The 12771-nt window shown below is 35.4% G+C and overlaps 1 protein-coding gene across 8 annotated transcripts in view; it reads left to right on the top strand.

Annotated features, from left to right (window-relative positions):
* The window catches only part of IQSEC1 (IQ motif and Sec7 domain ArfGEF 1), a 333281-nt gene that overhangs the window by 1795 nt on the left and 318715 nt on the right, over window positions 1–12771 (top strand). The gene's annotated exons all lie outside the window — the stretch shown is intronic.

The raw sequence follows: 12771 nt of genomic DNA, 5'->3' as shown, positions 1-12771 counted from the left end.
GATAATATTTACAATGCATGAACTTAGAAAAATATGATCAACTGCTTATATGCAGAGGTGACTTCCATCTAGAAAAATGTTATATTGGATTAGGAACTATATTACTGTACTAGTTAATGTAGTTACTCAGTGTGAAGTCCCAGGAAGTGGGCTTAAATGTTTGTTACCTGTCCAGTATAAAGATATGTATAAGTGAGGTATGTGTTTTTGTTTGTTTCCTGTCCACCAAACACTGTATTGCTGGCCCTTGTGATTTTTCTCCTTGTTGTTGGCTACACTGTTTATTTTAGTAAGACATGTAACATTTTTACATGCTACAAATGTTAAAACTAATTTAAATCATACTGAGACTAAATCCTGTTTAATAACAAATCACTATATAAACTGATGAAATAAATGATTGAACCTGTAAGAAGAGTGGGAAATAGTTCCTTTAACCTATAATGTAGTTTAGAGTAATGTATGCTTCTTTTAGGAAGGAGAGCTCCTGCTTTCACAATAAGAGGGTTGATTTAAAAAAAAAAGAAACCTTAATTCTATGTATGTTTGTTTTGTGTATAAAGCCAGAGAATAAATTATATAGATGCACCTTCTGTCTTATTTTAGACTTTTCTTATCAATATACCTTTACCAATTCTTACCAATCAGTATTCTTACCAATATCAGGCACAATATGTATTATTTGCCATGTTGTCATTAATTCGTTTCTTCTGGTTTTCCAAGAAAGCAGTTTTTTTTCTTGGAGGAAAGCAGTGAGTTACAGCTTTGAGAACCACAGTATTCCTTTAAGTCCTTTAAGTGGATTTGATGTTGGGATCAGTATTAATCTGGGGTATTTATGGAGTGTTTATAATCTTTCTGAGGTATAGTCAGAACAGCTGAGGGCAAACATTTAAAGTTACCAGGCTTCTCTTATCACAAGAGATGTTGAGCCAAGAGGAGTTATTTTGTGTGATATGAATATTGATTACATATTGTTGGTTTTGCCACAAAAATGCTGGCTTCGTTTTGGGACTTTGTAATTAGAATATTCAGAACTAGAGGTTGTGTTCCATTCTCTGCTTTGACTCTGTTAAGGCAAACTGCAAAAATCCATGCAGCTTTTTACTAGCATGTAGTGCAATGTTGTTAGGATATCTGAAAAAAGTATGACCATATCCTCCCCAAAGCCATAATTTTAAATTATGTATCTTACTATAAGGTAACAGGGAACAACCTCTGATAGATATTACAGCGTAGACCAGGGGTATCCAACTTTGACAACTTTAAAAGTTTTGGACTTCAGTTCCCAGAATTCCCCAGCCATCAATTGAGTTTACCATAGATAGTGTTGGAACTGGGATGAAGAAACATCTCATCAAAGTACAGTTAAGAATGTTTTAAACCTAACTCAGTCATGGGCTAGGGCAGCAATGGCAAACCTTTTTTGGCTCACGTGCCATAAGGGGGGGAGTGCAGGGGGGTCATGCACCAGTGTGCCACACCCATAATGCAATGTGCAACCCCCCCGGTGCGCATGCACGCATGAGAGGCGCTCCCCATTTTTTGCATGCTTTTTTCACCCTCCCCAGAGGCTTTATAGGAGCCTGGGGAGGGCGGAAACAGCCCCCCCTGGGAGACCCTCCAGAGGCTTCAGGGACCTTCAGGAGGCTTCCCTGGAGTGCAAAAAAAACCGACCGTATGGGCAAACCAGAAATATGGGAAGCCCCGAAGGTCCCTGAAGCCTCCGGAGGGCTTAAACCGACCCTACGAGCAAAACGGAAGTCCGTTCCCGAACTTCCGGTTTGCCCATAGGGCTGGGTTTTTTGTGCTCCAGAGGTTTCAGGGAAGCTCCTGAAGCCTCCGGAGGGCTTCCGGTGGGCGGGGGAGGCTCTTTTTGCCCTCACCAGGCTCCTATAAAGCCTCTGGACACTGGGGAGTCTGAAAAATGGATTTTAAAAAGGTTGAACTCAGCTGGCGAGTGCATGCATGTGCTCTGGCCAGCTGACAGGGCAACGCCTCGTGTGCCCTGACAAATGGTTCTGCGTGCCACCTGTGGCACGCGTGCCATAGGTTCGCCATCACGGGACTAGGGATATGATGAGAGTATTATGGGTCACAGCAGGAAAAAAACAGTGCTGTGGCACTCTGTATGCCATCATAAACTACAAATAATGGACTGTCTTCTTTCTGACATTCTTGGGCAGTTTGTATCAAGCTGATTGTTCCTTTGTGATTAGTTTTATTAGAGGTTCTTTTGGATTAGATATAATCAGAGTTATGTGGAATTGTCAAATTATATTGTAAATTGCTATCCTTGTGATATTTCCATTTTTACTGTACTCCAGTATTAGAATTGCTGATCTTGGAATTGGCATACCTGTATGTGTAGTTCGTTCATATAATATGTTTTCCTGTTGAAATGATTATTTTTAAAAAATGTTTACTTAATCATTTAAATAATTTATATGGCTGCCCATCCAGCATCCATGATTCTGAATGACTAGCTATGCTTTCTTAACGGGAGGGGGGGAGGGGTAGTACCTTTGATTGACTTCTGGTGACTACCTGGACGAGTCCTTGCAGTTTTCTTGGCTAGATTTTGGAAGTGGTTTGCCCTTGCTTCCATCCCAGGGCTGAGAGAGAGAGGGATTGGCTCAAGGCCAGCTGGCTTCATTCCTAAAGCAGGTCTGGAACTCATGATATCTCAGTTTCTTGCATGATGCCTTAACCACTACTACAAACTGGCACTTCTAAGAGTAAAATAACATTAATTAAAATTGTAATAATCACACCCCAACAGTTAATTATAACTATCGCAACAATAATGCATAATCCTAATAAAATGTACAGACTTTACCTACCTAACTTGTCTGACGTAATGTCCTGGCTATTGAGAATAATCATGTTTTTGAAACTTTTTGAATACCAACTGGAAGGGGCTCATTTGAATCTCAGGGAATCTCGGGGTTTGCCTCTTGAATCCCATTAGATTTATTTTCAGGTTTTATAAGGCCACCCAACTCAAATAGTGGTACTCTGAGTGTCGTACAACAACAACAACAACAAAAATGCAACCTGGAAAAAAAACCCATGTAATGTGAAAACGTACTCAATGCATAAATATGAACATGAAATACAGACTATAGAATAACAACCAATCATAATAAAAGCAACCAAAAGGTTGCCTCCAAATGCCTGGGACAAAAGCCAGATGTTAAAAGGTGAGCAAAGTTTGGGCTTGTATATCGGGGGGGGGGGGGAGTGGGGGAGGGGAGGTATTTGTTTTAGAGAACAGCCATCAAAAAAGCAGTGGTTCAAAAAGGAGCCAGGAGTATGCTCATGCTGTCAAACATAGAGGGGTAAGCAGAAATCAGTGTATACAGACAGTTCTGCATATAGTTTGCCTCTGTTCCATATAGGGACAGCCTTGCAACTTGACTTTTATCTGGAAAACCACTGGGAGTCAGTGCAACCTCACAGAACCATTAAATGAGGCTTCGTGCCACTTAATTCTGGACCAGTTGCAACTTTATAGGCAGCTCCTTTGCAGTAATCCAACCAACCAGGAGGTGACGAAGACATGGGTGGCCATGAACAGGGCCCCTCAATCTAGTTATGTGTTATCAGTGATACATCAGATGCATTTACCAAGAGGCAATAGCTGCCAGAGCTGCAACGTGGTCCTTGAGCAGGAAACAAATTCAAGAGGACTCCCAAATTACATCAGTGGGGTTTGAGGAAGTGCAATCCCATGCGAAGATAGAGATGGAACGATCTCTGGATGTGAGGTCTTCAGAACCCCTAGCAACGTGATCTTGCCAGGATTGAGCTGCAATCTGCTTTTTCTCTACCCAGACCCTCAAAACTTCCAGCCACTGGGGGAGAAAAACTTGACAATATCTCTTGAACACTCTTTTTACCAAATAAGTTATGTAAATGAGCCTCTGTACATGACGAAGCATATAAACATATAACATTTAATGGTCTATTTCCATCTTACTGTACTTTCATTGCCATTTTGCAAAATATGAAAGGAATTTTATAGCTTATAGCAGTAGATTGCAGACTAATAAATAATAAAATCTTAGGTAAGGGTAGGAGGGACTGTCAAGAGTAAATGTTGGAACTAACATACTGAAATTACAATTTTAAATATAGTGATTTGGTTATTGCAGGACAAGTTGTTTAGATGGAAATGTCTTGTTCAGTTAGGAGAACAAGGTAGTTTGGAATGGCTGCTGTCAGGAATAGTACTATTTGATTTATAGTCCTATTCTTTAAAATAGGTTTTACTTAATGCATATATCAGCACTCAATTCTGATGTATCTAAAAACTAACAATTGTCTTATGCAAAAAAAAAAATCCCATCAAAAAACAAAACCTATCCTGTGTATTAGATGCACTTAACTCCACCTTAAATAGTAGTATATAATAGTAGTAGTAAAAGTAGTAGTGTATAATATATAGCTTTTCCAATCTGTTAAATTGCAGTTCCAACCACTCTTATTATTGGTCATGCTGATTAAGATTGATAGTATTGTTTACTTCAGAACCCCCAAAAATATATCCAGCTTTCAATCAGAATTGCTCAGAGATGCCCACAATTACCCTTGTACCAGAAGCTTCAGTTTAAAACATGGCAATGTGATTTTTCTAGTAGTAAAAAAGGAAGAAATTATACCACCACAAGATTAGGAGGGAAAGCCATCACAGTAAATGTAAAACAAAGCAAACATACGTCTGTTCTTAATGTAAAAATTATTACATGCAATATCCATCTGCATGTGGCTGCTTATTTGAATTGCAACTTTATGTTTGGGTACACATGTATTACAACATGGTTTATTTAACCATGAATTATTTAGTGATTCAAAAGAGCCTGGGTCCACACAGCAATTTTAAGTTATAAACCCTGGTTTGCAAACTGCACTGGCTGATTTTGCATTACATTCTAAGTCACAAGCAAACAAACTATGGTTATCTGAAATACATGATTCTGGGCAGCTAACAATATTAAAAAAGTATCACCAAATGTACAAAAAACATAAAACAGCACTCAGAAAAAAGTAAAAGCCATGATTAGATATTTAACCAAGAAATAGTCTCCATCCTACACTTGGGGCCACGACAGAAGGCCAACAGGGACAGGGCCAATGCAATTTCCAGAGAGAAAATATTCCAGAAAGAGGGTGCCATAACCAAAAAGGCTGTTGTCCTGGCCCTGCCAACTGACCAGAGCATACCCTCCTGCCAGACTGAATGAAATGACTAGAAACTAGTAGGGGTAGATGGTCCCATAAGTAACAGAACACCATGAAAAGCTTTAAAGGTGACTCATCAGCACCTTGATTTATAGTCAGAAGCATGCTGGTAGCCAACATGTATGTCACATATACAGAAAAGCAGGCACCCCCACCACTGCACTCTATACCAGTTCTTCAAGGTAAATCCCATGTAGAATCCATTCATAATAATCCAATCAGGTCATTATGGAATACATGAATAAAGCCTCCTGATCCAGGAATGGACACATTTGAAGAACAAAAGCTCTCCTAGCCATGGCTATCATCTCCCGTTGAAGCAGGAGCCATGAGTGCAGGGGGAACCCCAGATGGCATACCTGTTCTGTCTGTGACAATGCAAGCGCATTGGAAGATGGAAGGTCCCCAGAACCAGGAGGCCCAAAAACCCAAAGCTGCTCAGTTTTGCTAGTGTTCAACTGAGGCCATCCAGGTCCACATAGTCTCCAGGAGAAAAATCTCCATGACTTATGCCTTAACATGACATTTAAACACATCATTAACCCTCGTACAGTATTAATTTATGAAGCAAAATAGACAAAATATTTCAATCCTAAAACAACTGAATGTTCTCTTAATTTTGCATCCAAGAACCAGGGGTATAACTGATAAGAATATAATTAAGGCAAATATTGTGTAGTCGAGAAAGACAAATTCTTTCTTACTAATTTTTTAAAGTACAATATTACTGAAAATTTTTAAAACCTAGCAACAATTAATTCAAAACTAAAATTAAAAAGGAAAAATAAATAAAAAGAAAGGTAAAGCACAAAAAAGAAAAAAATATGGAAAAATAGAAAAGAAAAAAATTGCAAAGAACTGGCTTCCAATTTTCTTTACAGCATTTATAATTACAGTTGTTTTACTTCTTTCCTGAAGTTACGTTGTGATCCTATTCTTTCTAGCCTACCTAATAGAAGCCATAGATAATAAATCATTTTTTGTTTTATATAAAAGTTCAGAGGTTTTCCAGTGTATAATAAACATAATCTCTTTTCCCTAATCAAACAATGATTTGGCCATTTTAGCAATCTCAATTTTGTCATCTTTACTATTTCTCTATTGTAGCTATTGCAAAATCTTTCCATTTTGTGTGCACAATAATTTCATCGTAGTCATCATATAAAAAAGCTATAGTTATATATAAAACAAACTTTCATGATTTTTTACAGCTGTTTGTCCAAAATGAAAATCTACGTTTCATTTGTATATTAATCTTTAAAATTTTCTGAATTTTGATAGTGTATGTGTTTGTACCCAAAACCTTTTAACTTTTAAAAAATTCTAGTTGGCTATAAAATTGATTATGTTTCATACTAATTCGATTATAATTTGTAATCCCTACTGAGATATAAAGAGGTACTTGTTTGAAAAATATCAGAAAATATTCTGCCAGGAAATAACCTTGTTTTGATTTGCTTCCAAATCTTCATGCCCCAAAGAACAACATTCAATAGTGTAACTATTTGTTTGAGTTCTTCCAAATTTATGATTGTATCATCAATGAGAGTAATAAACTGTTTTATCTTTTCAAAATCCTCTTTTTCAATTTCATTCAATTATTCAAGGCATTAAGATATTTTCCAATGACTTGTTTTACATTGTGTATCCAAAGTAAGTCTTAGTTTTGTTATTGGTGCTTCTAACGATTATTTTGGTTTTATGTGGTATTGAGTTATTTGTTCTTTCAATCCAAGATATTCTCAAGAATCCTCCCCAGGTTTACAAATCAAAGGCATCCATTTTTCTTTGTTCAACCTTTCTGATGATCTAGCTTTCATTGCCAGATGTTACATATGGGAAAAGTTTAGCCTTGACAAAATGTACCATTGTTTTAATGTAATGTCTCGGCTTGCATACTTTGATTATATCTGTCTCAGTCTCTTTTCCAAGTAGCAGATAATTTTCCCTTTCAGGCTATACTTATACCATCCTGGTGAATTTTTGAATCTAGAAATATAAATATGGTACTAGATTTCTTCTATTACTAATTTGTATTAAATTAGCATTGCTGTTGACATAATTTCAATTTTTAATACTAAGGAGATAGGCTTTTACATTCTTTCCTCCCTCCTCTGTGCTAGTCTACTTTACTTCCAGTAATTAAAGTATTATCACCAGCATACCAGAAGTTATTGATGTTTTTATTAACTAAATATAGACTTCACTGTTTTTTGTGCAGAGTACGGTATATAGTCAATTTATTTTACCAAACTGTCCATGCAGGTATGTCTATGCATACAATTGTCTTTCACATTGCTAAAAGAAGGTATGACCTATAAGTACTGAATTTTTTTGGAAGAGTCGTTTATATTTTCACCTGCTTCTGACATTAAATGTTCCCATTATTTCAGATGCTCTTTTACTTCCACCAGCATTCCAATCTTCTGTCAGTTTTCAGATTGTCAAATTGTTATTGAATTGTTCAAGTTCAACTTCTTTTGCAGCAGTGTTGCAGCTTAGACTTTGATTACTGTTACATTCATTGGCAAACTGAATTTAAACTGAGGTCATTCTATTATTTTGTATATTATTATTTTGCAGGGTTATATCCAATGTGGAGGGTTTTTTCAGCACTGAGAATATATCTGCTAAAAAAACCTCCACATTGGCGACAGGAAGGGCATGTGGCCACTCAACACTCAGCTCCATTCAGTTGCCCAGACTCCACCCTGCAAGGGATTATGGGGTCGTTAAAAGAGGACGATGATATCCAACTACAAACTCTGACACACTTTCATTAATAATAATTACTCCTCCTTTTTCTTCCACAATTCTATTCTTCAGTAGATTATCTGCAAAGATCGTTTGATGTGACAAGATCCAATCTAGTTCATTAGAATTGCTGATTCCCATAGTATAAGATTTTATTTTTTTTATTTATTATTTTATTTGCTACTGAGGACAATACAATAAGTAAATGGGTGGAAACTTAATACAGAGAGATCCAACCTAGAATTAAAAAGAAATGTCTTATCAGTTTGAACAATGAATCAATGGAACGGCTTGCCTTCAGAAGTTATGGAAGCAACCACTAGAGGTTCTTAAGAAGAGATGGGGCAGCCATTTGTCTGGAACTTTATAGGATCTCCTGCTTAAGCAGAGAGTTGGACTAGAAGAACTCCAAGGTCCCCTTCCAAATCTATTATTCTGTAATTCAATATTTTGATTTCTGTTTTGACAATAATAATTTTGTCTTTCTTCATAATTCCAATATTACAATGCATCAACAATTCATATACCTTTTCACTGTTGAACTTTCTTTTTGCTTCCAATTACATTAGGAACTAGATATTATTTTTATTTTAATCCAGCCACATTATATGCACTACAGCTATTATACCTGTCCTCTATTTTCCTTAGTTGCTTGTTGTGTTATTAACATTTCAGTTAGCTGCTTTCTCTTAAATGAATAAAGAAGGCTTCCAAGGATATTTTCAGGTTTTTTTTTAAGATGTTTTGTATTTAAGATAATTGTTCAGGCTGTTTATCTATTTTTTTCTCTTTCATTATCATAACAATTAGTTTACCTTAACACAGTAATAATTATTATATTACTTATATATTTATAAGTATATAAATAAAAACATTATAAAATAAAATATTAAATTATTTGACCAGTATGCATCAAAGTGCCACATAAGTACTAATATATATAAAAAGCTCGAAATAGATCTATCCTAGTCTCCCTTTATTTATTTATCAGTACAAATATAACACAAATATAAAAGGCAACATTAAAAATAAAAATATGGTTTTCTGCCTGCATGGTCTTCTGTGATGAAGCCGAAGGACAGAAAGAGGGAGTGTGACCTTCCTCCCATATTTAGGCATACCAGGGGTTGTAACACAAATATATACTTATTTCCCTGGCTCAACTGATAAGGAAGAGAACCCGTGGCTTAGTGGTTAAGACTCCTGCCTAAGATATATACAGCCTGGGTTCTAATCCCAGTAAGGGTATGGCTAGCTGATGAGAGCTACTTAGCTCGAAATAGATCTATCCTAGTCTCCCTTTATTTATTTATCAGTACAAATATAACACAAATATAAAAGGCAACATTAAAAATAAAAATATGGTTTTCTGCCTGCATGGTCTTCTGTGATGAAGCCGAAGGACAGAAAGAGGGAGTGTGACCTTCCTCCCATATTTAGGCATACCAGGGGTTGTAACACAAATATATACTTATTTCCCTGGCTCAACTGATAAGGAAGAGAACCCGTGGCTTAGTGGTTAAGACTCCTGCCTAAGATATATACAGCCTGGGTTCTAATCCCAGTAAGGGTATGGCTAGCTGATGAGAGCTAATTAGCTCGAAATAGATCTATCCTAGTCTCCCTTTATTTATTTATCAGTACAAATATAACATTATATATATATATATATATATATATATATATATATATATATATATATATATATATATATATATATATATATATATATAACTGATATCTGTAGTATATATCAATAGGGATCAGGAAATAAATTTAATAAAATAAATATAACTATGTTTCATTAAATTAAATATGCCTGAAGTAACCAAAATAGTTTCCTCAGTGTTTAAATCATTTATATCTTATAGAATACAAGAAAATCAATAAATTCAATTGCATTTCAATTGAAAGCATATGTCATAGGATATTGTATTACTGTGTATGATGACATGATAGAAAGGGCCAACTACACTTCACAAAAGGGTATTTTCATGACAGTTTAGAGAAATAATTATTGGGAGAAGCTACTGAATAATACACGTTTTACAATAGTTTCGTTTAGTGACTGTTAGAACGGCACTGAACAAGGTGCACCTATGACTGTTTTTCACACTTCCTTCTGTTGCAACATCCCCCTGGTCATGTGATCAAAATTCAGATGCTTGACCAATGGTTCATATTTATGACAGTTGCAGTGTCCCAGGGTCATGTGATAAACTTTTGTAATCTTCTGGCAAGCAAAGTCAATGGGGAAGTTACTAACTTAACAACTGCAAAGATTCATTTAACAACAGAGGCAAGAAAAGTCGTAAAATGGGGCAAAACTCACTTAACAAATGACTCAGCAACATTAATACTGGAGTCAATTGTGGTTGAATTGAGTGCTACCTGTGTTTAGTTTTACTTCTGTATGCAACACTTCAAAAATCCATTTGTTTTCAATGTCACAACTGAAGCTGAATTTATTAAATAGCAAGAGAGAAAATGTGATATCTGGTTTAATTTTATGTGTTGTGCTGTTCTGTAAATTCACTTTAAAGATAAGGACGTTTGGCTGGAAGCTCCTACAAAATATAAAACTGAGTAATGGTTTTCCCAGTGTCAAAGAATGATTATATTATGAGTCTTTTAAAAATTAAATAGAAATCTAACCGTAAATGTAGTTATTTTATTTTTTTCCCCTGAGTCAATGTGTGCCTTCTACTGTGCTCTCTTTTTTTGCTACTACTTTTAAGACTGAACCCCAGATATAAAATATATCAGGTAAATTTGTAAACAAGCATAATTCTGGTATGATAGGTAGGCGAGCCAACCAGATGTACAGAAGCAGTTTATGCCACAAATGAAATGCATAAAATATAGATTTGCAATTGATTGCCTATCAAATATTAAATAAGAAAAATAAAAAGGATTTATCTATAAAGTGCAAATTAAAGAATATTCCAGGCTTAATTCTTTGTTTTGATGGTTGAGTATAATTGAAATTCCAGTTCAGGGATCAGACAGAGTCAAAGATCAATGTGTAAACAAAAATAGTTCCCGTATTTGGATAAACAAAACATGCCTGACTCCAAGGAATCTATCTTTAGGGATTTTTTTTTTAAATGAGTGAAAAGAGAGCAGAGAAAGAGAATTTTCAAGTTACTTCTTAGATTCAGTCAGGGAAAATAAAATATTACATTGAAAATGTGATTAATTATTGCAATCATGCATTACAAAATGTGTTCCTAATAGATTTGAAACTGGACATTATTAACATAATGGCTGCATGGTTTCATGTTGGGACTAGACTATAGATAGAGGCACCGGACTGACCTATTTCTGCTTGCAAACTAAGCATGGCTTGGCCTGCTTAGATGGGAGGATTGGAAAATCCCAGAGTTAGCCTTTGTAAATTAAAAAAAAAAATCCCAGAAGAAATTAGGGGCAAAACACTTCCATATTGCTGCCAAGGAAACGTTCCTGGACTGAATACAGTGGCATGGTAGTAGAAATGAACACAGCTAGCCAAAGGTCTTGATCTAAATTCTGTATTGTTAAGGATTAAAAATGGCCTGTGCATTATTTAAACCTCATTGAAATAAATATTTGTATGTGTGTATGTATATTAAATGGTATTTCATTATAAACTGCTCATTGGAATTCAGATGATGGTGACTCACTTGCACTTATAGAAGAAATAGGGCAGAACTTGTTTCACCATAAATCAGGTATAAAGTCAAAAGCTCTACACAGCCTTTTCCTAAACTGGTGCTCTCTAGAAGCATTGCCTAGTTTAAGACAGGCTGCTATGTAGTTTATTCTTGAATAGCCTTTTTCTGATTTTATATTGATTATTCATCATGCATAAGGTAACCTATTTGAAATGTAACATTTTCCTGTCATTGCCTGCATTCCAACACTTGTAGCATTGCTTTTCCAAAAGGACAGTAAAGTTGGCTAAATTTGAATTTGGCATCGATCTTGTTTGCCTCTGTAGAAATCTTAATAACACTGTCCTTTCATAAAAATCCAGCAAGCTGTAGTCTGCAGAGTTTACGTTCTGAAAATATATTTACATTTTAGACTTAAATGACATGTTTAAATTGCACAAGTTTAACTCAGGCATCAGAAAAATAACTAGGAGTTCTGTGCATGACTGTTGTCTTGGCACTGAATTTGGCAATTTAAATCTAGTTAATACTAGATGTTATATCACTTTCGTGAATTAGTGATTCATGCTCCCTCTGCTGGTTCATTATCAGTATTCAGGTATATTGAAGATACCACTGATTCTTTCACAATTCATAATGATACACAGTGATGAAACTCCATAGTTTTGGAGCTTTGATGTCCGCAAGGCAGTTGAGGTGCTTTAGTTAACTGTTGAAATATATTTCTTCAAGCTTACTGAGAAGTTGTTAAATTCGGATGCTAATTTGAACATACCTGCATTTTTGTTCATTTCAATAATTTAGTTCGCTTCAAAACATCTACGCTCTTAATCTTTCAAGAAATTAGAAGCAAAACCAATCTGGCATGAAAACATAATTTTTGTTACCCATTAAATGTATTTGATAAACTAAAAATACTATATATTCTATTTCTAACTTTCAAGCAGATCTAGCCAAATAATGGCAGTCACACAAATAATTTTTGGGATACCAAGGATTCCTAACATTTATATATACACGAGAAGTTATTGTATGAGGTTATTAAAATAAGGATAAAAATGTCTTCGTATGCACATGTGCAGAAAAAGAATTAGATGGCAAAGTAAGCTGGTTAAGA

Source organism: Natrix helvetica, assembly GCF_964273705.1.
Source record: "Natrix helvetica genome assembly, chromosome: 1".
In the NCBI taxonomy this organism is placed as follows: Eukaryota; Metazoa; Chordata; class Lepidosauria; order Squamata; family Natricidae; genus Natrix; species Natrix helvetica.
This window is presented reverse-complemented; position numbering and strand designations above follow the sequence as displayed.